Here is an 18,387-nt window from a genome sequence, read left to right as displayed (position 1 = left end):
CTGAGGCTGGAGTGATCTCCACAGCCTTGACCTCTTGGGTTCAGATGATTCTTCACCTCAGCCTCCAAGTAGCTGGGACTACAGGCACACACCACCATGCCCAGTTAATTTTTTGATTTTTTTGTAGAGACAAAATCTCACTATTTTGTCTAGGCTGGTCCTGAACTCCTGGGCTCAAGCATTCCTTTTGCCTTGGCCTCCCAGAAGTGCTGGGATTACAGGTGTGAGCTATTGTGTCCAGCCTTTCCTGATTTTTGAATGGTAAAGCAGAAAGATTGATTAGGAAATTAGAGTAGTAGTGGTATTTCACTGGCTAATAATTAAAAAAAATCAGGTATTCAGAAAGGAGTTGCCTTTTTTTTTTTTTTTTTTTTTTTAGAAAGCAGGATTTATTGAGAGGACAGAAAAACTCCCACAGTGGGAGGGGACCTGAAGGGGTTGCCTACCATATTTTTTTTAATTAAAAAAATTTTTTTTTAGAGATGGGGTCTTGCTGTTGGCCAGATTAGCTTCAGACTCCTGGGCAGAAGTGATCCTTCTATCTCAGTATTCAGAGTATCTGGGACTGCAGGCATGCACCACTGTGCCCTGCTGAGTTGCCATGTTTTTAAGTATGAGTATAATTACGTTATTGGGACAGACTTTTTTTTGTTTTGTTTTGTTTTGAGTTGGAGTCTCACTCTGTCACCGAGACTGGAGTGCAGTGGCACGTTCCCGGCCACCGCATCCTCGACCTGCTGGGCTCCAGGGATCCTTCTACCCCAGCCTTCCAAGTAGTTGGAACTACAGGCGTGCGCTACTCTGCCCAGCTTATTTTTTATTTATTGTAGACACACGGTCTCACCAAGTTGCCCGGGCGGGTCTTGAACCTGCGGGCTCAGGCAGTCCACGTGCCTCGGCCTCCCAAAGTGCTGGGATTACAGGCTGAGCCACTGAGCCCGACCTCAGACTTTTTTTTAATGGAAAGGCCTCTGTAAGATTATACACTAAGTCAGTAAGGAAAAGTAAGATTTGATTTAAACTTTTTTCTGTATTATTAATTACACAAATAACACATGCTTATAGTTTCTTTATAAAATATAAGATATTGTAGAATGATATATCTCATTTCACTTTCCCTTCATATTTTTAGGCTTTTAAAAATTTATTAGCCGGGCTTGGTGGCTCAGCCTGTAATCCCGTGCCTTGGGAGGCTGAGGTGAGTGAATTGCCTGAGCCCGCGGGTTTGAGAACTGCCTGGGCAACTTGGCGAGACCTCATCTCTACAATAAGTCAAAATTAGCCGGGCGTGGTAGCGCGCGCCTGTAGTTCCAGCTAGTTGGAAGGCTGAGGCGGAAGGATCGCTGGAGCCCAGCAGGTCGAGGCTGCGGTGGCTGGGAGCGGCCACTGCACTCCAGTCTGGGTGACAGAGTGAGACTCCAACTCAAAAAAAAAAAAAAAAATTATTCTTTTTATGTGTGGAAAACACAATTATTTTCACATATATTTTGCATATATGGTATTATGTTTTTCTGCAACTTATTTCAAGAACAAAATATCACCACATATATTTATATACATATACTTATGAAATTTGCCTTTGCATGTTTTGTACCTATAGCTTTTCAGAGATACCTGTTCATAAGTAAAACTACAGGTTAAATGTTTTTTTAAAAAATTTATTTCTATAGTACCTTTTATTAAAATTGTGACAGTTTTACTGCTTTCCACATTAACAGTAAGGATGCATAAACATTTTAGGATAATAGCAAAGTCAAGCTGACTGAAGTTTGACATTTAACTTGATCAATTTCCAAATCACAAGAATATTCGTAGTATTACTTTTTGAGGATTATCACATGTGTTCTCTTGCAGATGTGAAATTCCTGCTTGTGGCCTTTTGAACCAGTTGGTGAGCCATGTTAAAAATTACATCTATTAATTATAAATAGTATGTCAGTTATGGTTAGTGAATTGGGTTTTTGGTTTTTCAAAATTAGTAGGCAAAGTTGGAATGCAGCTAAATAGTCTTATGAACTCCACACTATAAGTGAGAATGATTTCAAATGAGCTATGTTATATATAGTTGTGATACAGTTACATACTAGATTAAATATAAACTATGTCAAATTGACAATCTTTCAACAGAAAGTGATTCTTTTTTTTTAGGCTTTGTATCTGCTTTGACATCTGCTTTGAAAATGAGATTAAAGTACTTAGATGATAGCTCAAATTTTTAGTCAACACTCATGCCATTTTCTGAGTGAAGTTTTAGTTGAGTGGGTGAATCACTTTCACATAACTTTTGACAGGCAAGGAAAAAGAGTTTTAAGATACTGATTTCTTAATTTGAGAGCTTTATGTTATCTAAAAGTAGAAGAGGTCGCTCTCCTCAGTTAAGCCTTTGCTTTTGAAATTTTTTCCTATAGGAAAAATAATATTGTGAAAAGAACTAGCATATCTGTGCTTTGTGAGCAATAATTCAATGTATAATACCTTGAATGTGTAAGAGAGAAATTTTGGTTAATAACTTTACTGGTGAGTGTAGTACTAAGACATTTGGAAGTAGATTCATTGGTTTTAATTATACTTGCCATTGCTGTAAAATTTGGCTAAATACTATAAAGTACTTCTTTCACCATTGTTAAGTTGTAGAGAGGCTGGACTATGTTTAGAATTTATTCTTGAAAAGAAGCACCCTTGCATGCTTTATTGTCATCTTTATTTATGTTATTTGTTGTCACTTTGAAAAGGTAGAGTTACATGTATGTTTTTTATTCGTATTTGATACATTGTTATATATTTCCTTTGTGTGAATAAATGGATTTCTTAAAAATTAATTTGTGTAGTCATAAAATTGAGAGAACTCATTTCTGGGCCTGTGTTTTTGGGAGAGGGAAGGCATATGAGTCTCGAGAGAAGCTTAAATTAGTTAAAGAAAATTAGAAGAATAAAAACAAGCTCTCACAAATTAGGGTAGAATTTTGAGATAAATTTTTTTCTTTTGTCAGAAACAGAGACTTGGAAAAGTTTACAGTTGAAAATACTCAGAGTACCTATTATTTAGTTACATGAATATAGTTGAAGTATGAAAGCTATGTTAAAAGTTTTATTCATTCTGTCTTTATCTCAGACTTGTATGTTATGTAAGGCTTCAGACTGAACAAACAAAATTGTGCTAATAACTTTGCCAAAATGGTTTACTAAGGCACTCCTATATGCTGGAGAGTCAAGAAATGTTTTGCCCCAAGGTTTCATTTAAGCTTGAAATATGGGATAGTTTTTACGTCTCCTAATTCATAGAACTGAAATAAAATTGAGCACTAATAAGGGCATTATAATTGGCTAAATCCTTTCTACCCCAAGCATATTGGTTTCCTTGGCTCTTGGATCAAGTTGTATAAGAGATTCCATTTACCTTGGGAAGACATGGTCTTGAGGTGGTAGAGATGTTCATATGGGGAGTTTCTTTTGTTTCTGTAACATTATTCTGCTCTCTATAAATGGTCCACAGCATATAGAAATAGAAGTATTTACTTATAATGTGGTTTAGTGCTAGCCACTGTAAATGGAGTGTTCCCACTGTCCACTGAATCTCAAAATCAAGTCAGTTAATGTATATATCAGTGTATATATCAGGCTTTTTTTGGCTTTCTTCTTGTCTTTGGAAGAGAAACTTCTACTATTCCTTCTTCTTCCCAGTCCTCATAATTTATGTCTTTAAGAATCTTTTTAAGGTCTCCTGCCACCCTCCCTTTGAACCCAGTCTGATCTTTTCACATATTGCCACCCTGGACACCTTCTTTTTGGTAGATCCCTTTAGCTACAGAACCCAAGACATCAAAATGTGGTAGAATGCATTCTGCTACCAACTCAGTGTGTGACCTGATATTAGCAAACTCTAGGTCTTTTCTGTAGCAGAATTTGAAGAACAAAATTCTTGAATTGATCTTAGATTACTTCTTTAAGATTTTCTGACATTCATTTCAATGAATGCATACTCAAATCTGCTATATCGCTTCTTACAGTTTACAGTTCCTTGCTGAAATTTCAAGCTTGGCCTTTATCTCCTTGAACATAGTAAGTATAGTTGTTTCATATGTCTAGAAATTCCAATGTCTGGAAATTGTTTAGGTCTGTTTATATAGAATATTGTTTCTGCTAGTTTTTGCTAGCAGATAACTCTTTGTGTGCCTAGTTCCCTTTGCTTGAGTGCTGAGTGTAATATTGCAAGCATATAATATTTGAAACATCATATATAGAAAGCAATTTGAAGGCTAAGATGATATTATCATTCAGATTTGATTTATGTCTCTCAGGTATGTGATGGCACTATACATTTAGCTTTTGGTCCATTCAGATGAGGCAAAACTCAGGTGCAGTCTTTTTTGGCCATTTTTCTGAATAATGATTAAGTTGTATAAGTTGGTTTTTGTTTGTTAAACCAACTTTGTATTCCAGGGATATGACAATTGTCATATCAGTTAATTTTGTATATTGCTGGATTAGATCTGCTGATGCATGTGTGTGTGTGTATATACATACATATGTACATATAGATACATATTTAAATTAATACTCTTATTTTTAGAGCAGTTTTAGGTTCATAACAAAATTGAGCAGAAAGTACAGAAAGCTTCATACAATCCCTGTCCCCTGCACCACGGTGGTTTGTTCATTAAACCGATGAACCTACATTGACACATCATTACCCAAAGTCCATGGTTTAAAAAAAGCATTCACTCTTGGTGTTGTACATTCTGTGAGTTTGGAAAAATGTTTAATGACATGTATCTACCATTGTAGCATTGTCTTTTAACAGTTTCACTACCCTAAGAATTGTGATCTGTATAGTCATCCCTCTCTCCTGTATAGTCAATCTCTGGCAGCCATGGATCTTTTTAGTCTCCATAGTTTTGCCTTCTCCAGAATGTTTTGTAGTTGGAACCAGACAATATGTATGTAGCCTTTTCATATTGGTTCCTTTCACTTAGTAATATGCATTGAAGTTTTCTCCATGACTTAATAGCTCATTTTTTTAAAGCACTGAATACTGTTCTGTTGTCTGTTTATCCATTCATCTGCTGGTTGCTCCTGAACATCTTGGTTGCTTCCAAGTTTTGGCAATTGTGCATAAGGCTTCTATAAACCTCCGTGTGTAAGTTTTGATGTGGTTATATATTTTCAGTTCATTTCATAAATACTAAGGGATATGATTGCTGGATCATATCATAAGAGAAGATATATGATATGTGATGTTGAACATCTTTTTGTGTGCTTGCTTGCCATCTGTATATCTTCTTTAATGAGCTGTCGTTCAGGTCTTTTGTTCACCTTTTGTTCAAGTTGTTTGATTTCTTGAGGCTTACAAGTTTATGCCAGTTTATGTCATGTTAGATGATAGCATTAAGCCATATATTTTGGCTTCTACTTTTTTATCACTTACTGAGAGAGGAGTAATTAAAGATTATTTTTCTTTTTATTTCTGTCAGTTTTTGTTTCATTTTTTTAGACTTTATTTTGATATTGTCTTGTGAATTAGCCCCTTTACCATCAATGTAATGTCTTCTGCCCCCATAATGTATTTTTTTTTTTTTTTGAGTTGGAGTCTCACTCTGTCGTCCAGACTGGAGTGCAGTGGCCGCTCCCGGCCACCGCAGCCTCGACCTGCTGGGCTCCGGCGATCCTTCCGCCTCAGCCTTCCAAGTAGCTGGAATTATAGGCATGCGCTACCACGCCCGGCTGATTCTTTGATTTATTGTAGAGATGAGGTCTTGCTGCCCAGGCGAGTCTTGAACCCGCGGGCTCAGGCAGTCCACTCTCCTCAGCCTCCTAAAGGCACGGGATTACAGGCTGAGCCACCGAGCCCGGCATGTATTTTTTTAATGGAGTTTTTGTCTGACTTTTATTTAGTCACTAGAGCTTGCTTTCAATTAATGTTTGCATGACATTTCATTTTTCATACTTTTATTTTTTATCTGTCTTTATATTTAAAGTAAATTTCTTGTAGACAGCATGTAGTTGGGTCTTGCTTTTATAGACAGTCTGATACTCTCTGCTTTTAAAATGGTGTGTCATTTCATGTCATTATTGATAAGATTGGGCTTAAAATGTACCATCTTGATATTTCTTTTCAAATTGATATTTCTTTTCAAATTTTTTTCTCTTTTGGATTAAAAGAGTATTTTTTTTAGCACTGCGTTGCATCTCCAATATTAGCTTATTAGATTTACCTTTTAGTAAAACAAAGGGGTTGCTATTGACCCAGCAGTACGCAAATGTATGAGTCTCATGGTCCCTTTGGATTCTTAGTTATTAAAGATCTCAGAGTTTTTGTTTATGGGGATTATCAATTATTACTGCACTTAAAGTTTAAAATGTTAAAATATGTATTAGTCATTTAAAAATAGCAATAATAAAGCTATTATATGTTAACATAAATAACATATTCGTGAAAAATAACTGTTAGAAAAAGAAATAGTAGTAAGAGTGGCATTGTTTTACATTTTTGCAAATCTCTTTAGTATCTGACTTAATAAGAAAAGCCTGGAATCTCATATGTATTCTTGCATTTAGTTTCTTGCTATATGTTGTTTTAGTTTAAGTCTGTGAAGACAATCTCACACGGTTATGTACACAGTAAAGAGAAGAGCATTTAAATAGACTTTTCAGGTAATTGGGGGATATTATTCTTTGATACCACTCCAAAACTCATCAAGTAGAAGTTTCTTAAGGGTAAGTTACATTGTGGAATCCTTATTATAATCCATTGATCTGGATTAATATGAGTACTTTCATGCAAAGTGATTGGCCCTTGCATTTTGTATGGATATACTTATACGCATGGTTTTGTAATATCACGCATTGGTCATTTGGAAATACTGGGTTCACCAAATAGACCTTTCAAGTGTTAAAGCATTTGATTATACAATATCAAAAATTTGCAGTGAAATCACTAATGCAGATCTCATTAGAAAAGTTTCACTATGGGAAGGTGTCAAATATATGGTAGCATTTACAAGTTTTGTAGCACTTAAATTCTCCCTCGAAAGGTGGAATTTTATTACTGGCAACAGTTGTTTTTAATTGCTTTCCTTGAAATCACTGTCTCACTTCATCCTTTTTAATTTGTTTTAATAAGCTTTTTATTTTAGAATAACTTGAGATTTACAGAAAGGTTGAAAAGATAATACAGAGAATTCTGAAATACCTCTCATTCAGTTTTCCCTAATGCTAACATCTTGTATTACCCTGGATATTTGTCAAAACTAAGAAATCCAACATTGCTACATTACTATTAACTAAGCTCCGTACTTCACTTAGATTTTCCAGTGTCTCTATTAAAGTCCTCTCAGGATCCAGGCCAGGATACCATATTGTGTTTTGCTATCTCTGTGCTTTAATCTCTACGGCCTTTGACAGTTTCTCCGTTTTGTCCTTGTTTTTGTGACCTTTACACTTTTGAAGAGTACTAGTCAGTTATTTTCTAGAATGGCCCTCAATTTGGGTTTGTCTCATGATTTCCTTATGACTTGAGTGAGTTTTTGGTCTTCTTGGAGAAATACCATGGAGATGAAAGGCACACTTTGTCTAATTTTGAGAAAATATCTGCCAGTGTAGTTTGCAATCAGTTTTTCTTTTAAGTGAAAGTATCATTTTAAGTGAAATATCATTTTATGAAAAATGATATTTGTTCAATTTATAGCTCAGATAATTGTGCAAGTGCTTTTCTTCTTGACGGCCATTGTATTGTGCTGTGCAGCAGGTGTTCTTTGTGTATACCTCTTCTTGTATCACACAGAACAGTAAAAATGTGTTTACTCATAGATCAACATTTAATACAATTAAAGTTTTTACTATTTCATAATAGACATTCTTAAATGGGTCTGGCCATACCCTGCCCTGCCCCTGCCCTGTTTCTTTTTTTTAAACCTTGAGTGTGTGTCACGAATAATACAGTTGATCAGTAGTACTGTTTGGTGCCATTGCTTTGATTTGTACAGGATACTGAGTTTTATTCAACATTGCTTTAGCACTGTTAGTACAAATGTCAACATAGTGATGGAGACAAACTATTAACACTGCTGTGAATATAGTTCTGACTTTGCAGACTCCATGAAAACATCTGCTGGACACCTGAGTCTTCTGATTACACATTGAGAACTGCTATATTAGGACTCGTGATAGTTATCTTTCATTTATTACAGTCAACCATCAAATAACATTGTGGCGCTTAGAGTATGATGTAAGAACTTTACAACAGTGTACTGCATTTTCTCCCTTCTCCCTTTTTGCTGTAAACCCCTTAATATATTTATCAGTATATTTTTGTTTTAAATAGTCAAACTAGTCTTTAAAAATTAAGAAATAAGTAAAATATTTTTTATTTTCATTCATACTTATTATTTTTGGTGCATTTTATTTTACTTTATTTTTTCTGAGTTGAGGGTTCTCACTCTGTCCACCCAGACTAGAGTGTAGTGACATGATCACAATTTACCACAGCCTTGAATTCCTGAGCTTCTCATATGATTCTCCTGCCTTGGCCTCCTGAATAGCTAGGACTATAGATGCGTGCCACCATGCCCAGCTAATTTTTTGATTTTCTTGTAGAAACAGGTCTCGCTATAAGTCCTGCCCAGGTTGATCTCAAACTCTTGAGCTCAAGTGATCTTCTTGCCTCAGCCTCTGTTGGGATTACAGGTGTGAGCCATTATGCCTGACTTGATGCTTTTAATTTCATTGTATATATCCATATTTTCATGTGATATATTCCTTCTGTCTGACTAGTTTCTTTTAAAATATCTTGCAGGTCTAATGATGACAAATTCTCTTAGCTTTTCCTGTCTGAAAATATTTTTATTTTGCTTTCACTTTTGAAAGATATTTTTTCTGGCATAGGATTCTAAGCCAATAGATATTCCCCCTTCCCCCCTTTTAGCAATTTAAAGATTTTTCTATTGTCTTTTGACTTGCACAGTTGTAGGGGAGAAGTCTGTGGTCATTTTCATATTCAGTCTTTTTTACATAATTACTTTTTTTCTGGCTGGTTTAAAAACTTTTTTTTAAACATTATTTTTAAACAATTTGATTATGATATCTTTTGGTGTGGTTTTATTTGTGTTCTGCTTAGAATTTATTGAACTTTCTGAGTGAATATAGTTTAGCAAAATTTCAACCATGGTTTCCTCAAATATTCTCCCCCTGTACCTCAGACTTCAGTTACACATAATTTATGCTGCTTAATATTGTTCCCTAAAGCTCTGCTTATATTTTTTCAAATTTTCTGTGCTTAATTTTGGATAGTTTGTGTTGCTCTATTCTCAAATTCATTGATAATAATTCTGCAGTTTTTAGTATGCAAGATCTGAAATGAAAATTTCTCTGGATGACATTAATTGCAGATTGAACTCTGCAAAAGGAAGTAGGTTCATTGCTGATTTCTTAATTGTGAGGCAAATAGGCTCTAAAGAAAATGTTAATCTAGATCCGAACTAAATAATTGTTTTTAAATAAGTCATAAAAGATTCAGACTAATGTACGATAAACTTAACTGTTGAACAGAACAGATTCAAACATTATTCAGCACTCAGTAATGTAAAATTTACAATGTCTGACATCCAACAAAGAGATCTTCTGGGATCTCTCCTGAATGTCTTATGTATTCAGTGATGACTTTTTATTCTGGTAATGAGAAGATATGAATAATTCTCAGCCCTGCGTGAGCTCTGGGAAATGTTTTGCTTACAGCTCCCTAGTAATTGTTCTTTCCCCAGAAGTTCTTCATTGTCCAGCTTTGTAGTGTTTCATGTTACACATAGTAACTTGATATTCCACTAAAGACTGCAGAGGGCTGTTATGCCAATTTCTGGAGTTCTTTCTCAGTGGAAGACTTTCATTTCTGCTACTCTGTCCCCCAAATTCTAGCCTCCCTTTTGGACTTAACAAACTAGCAGCCAGCCTTATTTATTTATTTATTTTTTTTGAGTTGGAGTCTCACTCTGTCGCCCAGACTGGAGTGCAGTGGCTGCTCCCGGCCACCGCAGCCTTGACCTGCTGGGCTCTGGCGATCCTTCCGCCTCAGCCTTCCAAGTAGCCGGAATTACAGGCATGTGCTACCACGCCTGGCTGATTTTTTGATTTATTGTAGAGATGAGGTCTCGCCGCCCAGGCGGGTCTCGAACCCGCGGGCTCAGGCAATCCACTCACCTCAGCCTTCCAAAGGCACGGGATGACAGGCTGAGCCACCCAACCTGGCTGCAGCCAGCCTTTCTTTGGGTTCCTGCTTCTGCACTGATGTCTCCAGCTGTGATGTGATCCTTAGACTCACCTTGTTTGTTTCCCCTTTGTCTGAGCTCACGAGGTTGTTTTCAGCTAGAAAGTTGGTGTGAATTACTCCGTTCACAGTTGGCAGTCTGCAGTGTCTTGTTGGAGAATTTTTTTTGGCCAATTTGTATATACAACTTTTAGGAATGTAGATGAAAATAAAATACTTATTTAAGTTTCTATGTGTATATATATGTATTCAAATCACATGGAGGAGGGAAGAGCTGAGAAAGCAGTAGAGAAGTGGAGTAGCTGATTGATGCTGCAAACCTCTTGGTTAGTTAATTGTCTGATAAATTTGCCTAAATCTGTTTGGTTTTTCTGGTATATATAATTTTAAAAATCCTTACTAGTAACTAGGATATCATTTTGTGGTCAGTTTTGAAAGTACTGGTATTTAATATTTTACTATTTCTGATAATTCATAATTTTAATTACACTAGAATGGCATCATTAAATGATATTTTTAATGAACGTTTAAGCTTATACGACATTTAATTATCAATAATTTTGGCTACTATATTGGAGAGCACAATTCTGCAGGCTGAATCATATTTAAATTTGAGTTTAATTTTGGCAAGAATATTTCTAGGATGGTAGTGGTGTGTGTGTGTACTTCATATCGCATCATACAATAAACACATACTGTCTGGTTTGTTTTATGATACTTGGGTGAATCAGTGTTCCAGATATTGTCAGTCTGGTGTACCCTCATGAGCCTTTCAATGAGTGTTTTTATGAATTTCATTATTTTAAAATGTCATAGATAGATACTTCACTTTCTGTTATTATAGCAGCAGAATAGCTCTTTAACAGGCCCAGCTCTGGAGCTAGACTGCTTGCTACTTGACCTTCAGCAAGTGAGTTCACGTCTTTGTGCCTCAGTTTTCTCTACTGTGAGGAGCCTCAGAAGGTTGTTTCTAGGATGAAGTGTGTTAAGTGTTTAATACAGTGCATGGTACTGTGTTAAATGTAATAAATGTCAGTAAATGCTAATTGTTAATATTACTGGTTTAAAAGTTTGATTTTGCTGTCTATACACTTGGCATCTGTTTGCATGGAAAATTTTTTATTGGCATACTATTCATTATATTCTGTTTGGGCAGTGAAACCAGGTCACCTTATAGGAAAACAAAGTACCACTTAAATTATTACAAACTTACTGTATTTCTAGTATCTGTGACTTTTTCATAAGAAAAAAGGAGCATTTTACACTGTAGTTTGTAATGAAGAAAAAAAATTGAGCATGATTGGATACATATCCTAGATATTAGGAAAGAAAATTGGAAAGACAAAAAGAAATTGAGTGACTCCATGGTTTTTGAATGTGATAAAATATGGTTCTTTGGGATGGGAGTTAATGAACATAAATGTGTACAATCCTGAATCATTTGAGAACGGACGCATTTCTAAAAACCCAGTGTGACGATGCAGTGGAACTCCCAGATTAACAGAACATAGATTCAGTAGATGCAATGGGAAATGCAGAAATAAAGATGATTATGAAACTTTTTTTTTTTTGAGTTGGAGTCTCACTCTGTCACCCAGACTGGAGTGCAGTGGCTGCTCCCGGGCCACCGCAGCCTCGACCTGCTGGGCTCCGGCGATCCTTCTGCCTCAGCCTTCCAAGTAGCCAATATTACAGGCATGCGTTACCACGCCTGGCTGACTTTTTGGTTTATTGTAGAGATGATGTCTCGCTGCCCAGGCGGGTCTCGAACCCGCGGGCTCAGGCAGTCCACTCACCTCAGCCTCCCAAAGGCTCAGGATTACAGGCTGAGCCACCGAGCCCAGCTCGATTATGAAACTTTATAAACAAAGTAAGCTTATAGAAAATAAGAAAGTAAGTTTATAGAAAATGCTTAAGACAACATAAGTTGTTTTTTAAAAGTAATATTTCAGGTAAGATTAAGCTTCAAGAAGATCATTACATTTTTAAGAGGTATGGAACCATTAGTTTTCTTTTTACAGTTACCTGATTCCATAGTCTTTGAGTTGGAAAAGATGTAACAATAGTTTAAAATGAATTACAGACCATGGTAGTTGAGCAACTAGTTAATAAAACGTCTGACCTCTTTAAGTGCATTTTGTTTTCTTCATATAAATCAGTGTCTTCTCCAGCTGCCAATGGACTTGCGTAGCTCATAAAATCATTACATCATCTTTAAGAATGTCATAAACAATATAATTGGTACCTGGAAGTGATTAGATGCTATCTTGTTTTTTCAGAAAGGGATACATGTGGGTTCTGGAAATTTCAAGCTAGTAAAATGTTACTGATTTTTGGCAAATTTCTAGAAATAAATCTTAGACATTTGTGAACATTTATGAAAGAGAATACATGAATGGAGAAATTGAAATGTGTCTACTAAGAACATATATAATGCTAACTTCTTTGCTTTTAATAGGATTATTAAAGATTGGATAAATTAGAGAAATACTATAGAAACAGTTTCTTAATTTTAGTAAAATATTTGAAGAGTCTTTGGCCACATTTTTGGATAAGATGTGTTGGTAAAGTGTTGTTTCAATAGAGAGTAAGTGGGTATATTTGTAGTAGTTAGATTCATAATAGATTGGAATCTAAAACCATACTTAGATTAGAAGCTCAGTGTCACCCCTGAGAAAGATATTCAAAATATTACAGTGGGATTGTCTCAATATTCCCGTCTTTGATCTGAAAGTTTAGAAAGTAGACTTATCTGTGTGTAGCTTACTCAGGGCTGAACTTGGATAGCTGATGTTAGGAAAGACAAGAACATCTCCCTGAAACTTTACCTAATAATCTGTAGCATTTGTATCTTTTCTTAACACATCTTGATAGCTTTGTAGCATAAATTCATATTTTACGTTGCTTTAGGGGGAAAAATAACTTGACTTTTATTTTCTGTCTGCTTGATATTTTTACTAAATTAGTTTATGAATGGTATGTATCACTCATTATAGTATAATACCCTTAATGATACAAATTTGCTACTAAACTGAAAGTTGGAGCAGTCTTTGCAGAAAGTATATTTTAATTTCCTCTAGGAATATGAAGCACGAACAGGGAGGACCTGTAAACCACCACCTCAGTCTTCAAGGCGTAAGAATTTTGAATTTGAGCCACTTTCTACCACTGCCCTGATTCTTGAGGATCGACCATCGTAAGTATTTTAGTAATCATCAGAAACAGTGTTTATATTTCAAACTTTAAATTTGTTCGCAATTATGCTTAAAAGGTATTAAGAAATTAAATACAGAAATGAATTTTTCTAAAAATTTAAAATCCCTATTACGTATCCTAGAACTGATAGGAGAAACTATATTCTTAGTTGTTTTGTTTTTTTTTTTTAAGAGACAGACAGTCTCAATATGTTGTGCAAACTGGTCTTGAACTCTGGAGTTCAAGCGATCCTCCTGCCTGGGTCTCTCGAGTAACTAGGACTACAGGCATGTGATGCCACGCCTGGCAGAGAATATTTCGTTGATTTCCAAGCCTTATGCATGTTTTCTAGAAGTTTTTATGAGCCAGTATATAAAATATAAAATCTTGGCTTTTTATGTCTTTTTCTATTTCAACCCTCCGCTCCTTATCTTAACATGGTATGTCCTCAAGATACACTTGTCCTTTAATATGTCCTCAAGATACACTTGTCCTTGCCTTTTATATACTGAATGCCAGCCTATTGGCCTACTGTCGTTATTAAGAATATATTCATAATGCCCAGGAAAACCTTCTTTGTGCCCTCACAGTGCTGCTGCTCTTCAAAATATTGTCTGATATATTATTAAACAAAACACACCCTCCAAAAGCAAGATCATTTGGTTCTTAACTCCTTTTCTTATCTCTTAGGTTCTCTGGACCTGTTCTTTTAATTTTATTGGAATTATCTTTTTTCCTAGTGTAAAATTTCTTAGCTTTTCTTGCCATTTTCTTTACACTTTTCCCCACCCATTATACTGATGGCCATAATAAAAGAATATGGACCCAAATGGGAGAGTAGAATATTTTTTAGAAATTGCAGGAGATGAAAACCTGGACAGATAAGTACATTATTTTAAAATTCTGATTACTTTACTTCATACTAAAGAATTGTGATCTTGATACTTCTTTAGGATTTGATGAATATTTTATATTTTTCATTGGTAAGAAAAAAGCTTTTTAGAAATATATTTGTGAGAACATGTCAAAGTTTTATTTCATACTTGCTCTCAGGGAGGAAAATGAACCAGGCCAATTCAAAGATTCCTTTCTTGGTGGAGACATTTATAGGAAAACAAGAATGGTTAAATAAGCAAGAAAAGAATGTCTTGTTAAAATCTTTTGACAACTAACTTTCAGTTGAATAGGCAGATAACTAAGTTCCCAGAATAGCTTTCTCAACCTTGTTAAAATTCATACAAAATAGATTTTTTAAAAAGAACCAGAAATGTTAATTTCTTCGCAGAAGGGGAAAATATGAAAATACCATGCAACATTTTATGAAAATAATCACTCAAAAATTTGTGAAAATACCATGCACAAAGTTCTGTTTTAGACAGTATTTGGGACAAATCTTTCTTTGCACCATACTCTATTTTACGTCCTACCCACCTGTCTCTTTAGGTTCTTCTTTCATGCCTTTGCTCTTATTATTCTCCTTACTTGGAAAGCGTATATCTCATTTCTACTTCTCACCTTCCCAGTCCTTTAAGTATTAGGCTTGGCCTGGCACAGTGGTTCACGCCTGTAATCCCAGCACTTTGGGAGACTGAGGTTGGAGGATTGCCTGAGCAGTCCTCAGGTTTGAGACCAGCCTGGGCAACTTGGTGAGACCTCTTCTCTACATTAAATCAAAAAATTAACCGGGTATGGTAGTCATGCCTATAGTTCCTGCTACTTGGAAGGCTGATGTGGAAGGATCGCCTGAGCCCAGCAGGTCGAGGCTGCGGTGGCCGTGAGTGTGCCACTGCAATCTGCCTGGGATATAGAATGAGACTCTGACTCAAAAAAGAATTAGGCTTTGTATTTTCTATCAAGTCTTTGTTGACTTCTTCAACCTTCAGTAATAGGTACTTCTCTAAATTTTTCTTGTAACTTGTACCAACAGTTCCTAGAAATAGTGTTCAATGAAATTGACGTGAAATAATATGGTAGACACAATAGCATTGTAAGAAGAATTCAGTGTACCAAGAAATGTATAAACAGCTGAAAAAATACTTTCGTTTTTACTTTACTATTGAACTAGCTAAATCAGTATGTTAATTATAATACTTGTTGCTTTTATTGTATGTCTGTGTGTTTGCTTATCTGTAATTTAGAGATTGAATTTGATCTCTACTTTGAACTCTAAGATGGTGTGATTAACAATTTTGTTCACCTTTTTAAATTTGAAGGGGCCTTTTGATTGGGGGGAGGAGTGATTTATGTGACTTATGTTTTGTAAGTAAAACCAACATATCAATCACTCACTCCTCCTTCTACTTCAACCAATTGGAAAATAGATGTGGAGAATAGAGAGGGAAACTGCAGTTTTTATTGAGGATGAAGTGAGATTGGGGAAAGAAAAAGCCAGATGGGAATATGTGGGTACAATCTGAGTACTAAGTGGAACTGTCTACTTTATTTCTCCCGGAATACTCTCCTAGCACATTTGGGCCAGCTAACATCCATCTAGTCATAGTCTGAGAAGCTAGAATGGAGACCTGAGTAACCTGTAGGTTTTTCTGTTTATGAATGCAGGCAGGTTCAAGATGACCTATCTTGCTTTTGAGTCTTGCCTTCAACTTTGAGGTGACATCCGTGGAGGGTGGGGTAGGGTGGAGAAAAAGGCAGGAGTTCTTAGCATAGAATCGATACTGGAAACTCTCCCTTCCATAGGTCAAAATGATTATATAAGTAGAGGAAGGAGGAGTTTCTTCCTCCAAAGGGAGTTTGGTGCTACTTTTTCCTTTCTTGACTTCTGTCATTTGCAGAAAGCATCCAGAATAATTGACCTCATAGGTGTTTTTTATATATATATATCTATATATATATCTATATATAGATATATAAAAGATATATATATATCTTTTACTTTTCATAGGTTTTTTAGCTGAGCCTTTTCCTTCTGTCCCTGCTGATTTGAGATTTAAAGAAAATTAAAAGAAACAATCTTTTCTTTACAGATAGAGCAATAGTTGTAGCACTTAATGATCTGAAGTCTCATTTAGAGTATTTCAAACACAGGCGTTTCTGTAATTTCATCCTTTTGTAAATTTTGTTTTCTCTCTGCCTGTTCCTGTCCTGATTCACCTCAAAAACAAGACAGCCTTGAAGAAGAAAAGAGTGCCCAATTGAGCTGTTTGTGTTGGTGTGTCTTCTATTTTTAAAATTACTGATGCTTATAGCACTATTTTTAGAAACTGGCAATGGATAGAGCTACCTCCTTTTCTCTTCTAGCTTCTTTAGTAAGTTAATATTTGTACTAGTGCCAAACAAAATTGTAGAAATCCTGAAAGATGCAAGTGAAAGGTGAAAAAAGTAAAGTATAGGCTTTATGTGATACCTTTGAAAAGCAGCAAATGTTTATATCATGTATTTAACATATGCTGTTTTAGGCATTCATTAATTATTTTTTTCTTCCATGACCAAATGACTCTTCCATAAGAGTTGAGAATCATATCTTAAATTGTGTCTTTTTTTATAGTGCCTGAGTGCTGAGTATTTAATATTTAATTGATTATATTCACTCAGCCATTGATTTTCAAGACTGAAAAACTCTTTTTACTTACTTTTCTAGACAGAGGACTGTATAATTTGTGAGTTTTGGGGAAAAAACCAAATACTTCTCTTTTTTGTTTTTTTGAGTCAGAGTCTCACTCTGTTGCCCAAACTGGAGTGCAGTAGTATATGCTCACGGCCACCGCAGCCTCAACCTGCTGGGCTTAGGCTATCCTTCCACCTCAGCTTTCCAAGTATCTGGAACTATAGGCATATGCCACCACGCTCAGCTCATTTTTCTTGATTTATTGTAGAGATGAGGTCTCGCTAAGTTGCCCAGACTAGTCTCAAACCCGTGGGCTCAGTCCATCCTCTCACCTCAACCTCCCAAAGTACTGGGATTATAGGCGTAAGCCACTGCACCTGGCCACAAATACTTTTATATATGTATTTGTATGCAGTACTTAGCAATTGCAGTACTGAAGCACTGCTCTTCTTCAAACTGTCGATGATTACAGGATATTTACCATGTCACCCTCTCAACTTTGGACCATAATTTTTGAATACCTGCTGTATACCAGGGTTTTTCTATGGATGGTGATTCAAAGAAGGTGACACCAGGACTTATAATAATTAATAATAAACCAATTATTATTTACATATTATTTCATTTTAAGAGTATGTACATAAGTATGTTTATTTGAAAACTCATTTTCAATAAAAGAAAGCCACAATAAACTATCTGATGTAGAACTACCTGAAAAGTTCCATTTCTTGAACAATGTTTAACTCTTTCCTGTAAATCATTTCATGCTAATACTGGGGTGCTCATGACTGATAAATGCTATATACTGGTCTGTTTCTTTTCCAGGATTAGGCTAGCATAGTTTAGGGAACAGTGTTTAGAAAAGTAGAGATGTGACTTATCAGAGAGTCACATGTATAAAGGGAGCGTACTCTCTTATGACTGTGGTTTTGAGACATAATTTTCTGTTTAGTTAAAATCTGTAATCTTTGTGCATGTGCATAATTTAGTTCCATTTCCTTACATAATCCATTTCCTTACATAAATTACCTAGACGTCAGTTACTGCTCTCTTTTACTCTAGAGTCTAGACCTGCGCACTGTCTGTTATGGTAACCACTAGCCATAGCGGTTATCTAAATTTAAAGGCTGCGGTGGCCGGGAGTGGCCACTGCACTCCAGTCTGGGCAACAGAGTGAGACTCCAACTCAAAAAAAAAAAAAATTAGAAAAAATTTTAAAATTCCCATTTCTGAGACACACTAGTTACGTTTCAAGTTCTCTGGTGAAGTTAGGAGCAATCTGCCAATCTTATTGTATTGGGTAGTTTTTCAAAAATGTCCAAATGTATCATATACATCCAGTTTCTTATACATTCCTTGCTTCTTACTAGTG

General features: G+C 35.7%; 1 protein-coding gene across 2 annotated transcripts in view; it reads left to right on the top strand.

The window, feature by feature from the left end:
* Nucleotides 1-18,387, top strand: part of TBC1D12 (TBC1 domain family member 12) — a 56,635-nt gene that overhangs the window by 2,883 nt on the left and 35,365 nt on the right. Inside the window, exons 2-3 of one of the 2 annotated variants that reach the window (XM_021707311.1) lie at nt 1,855-1,891; nt 13,336-13,451. The gene's annotated coding sequence lies outside the window, so the exon portion shown is untranslated. The remainder of the gene's footprint in view (nt 1-1,854; nt 1,892-13,335; nt 13,452-18,387) is intronic. The other variant, XM_021707310.1, reaches the window with a different exon arrangement.

This window comes from Carlito syrichta, unplaced genomic scaffold, assembly GCF_000164805.1.
Source record: "Carlito syrichta isolate Samal-C Ts95f unplaced genomic scaffold, Tarsius_syrichta-2.0.1 Scaffold316493, whole genome shotgun sequence".
Lineage (NCBI taxonomy): Eukaryota > Metazoa > Chordata > Mammalia > Primates > Tarsiidae > Carlito > Carlito syrichta.
This window is presented reverse-complemented; position numbering and strand designations above follow the sequence as displayed.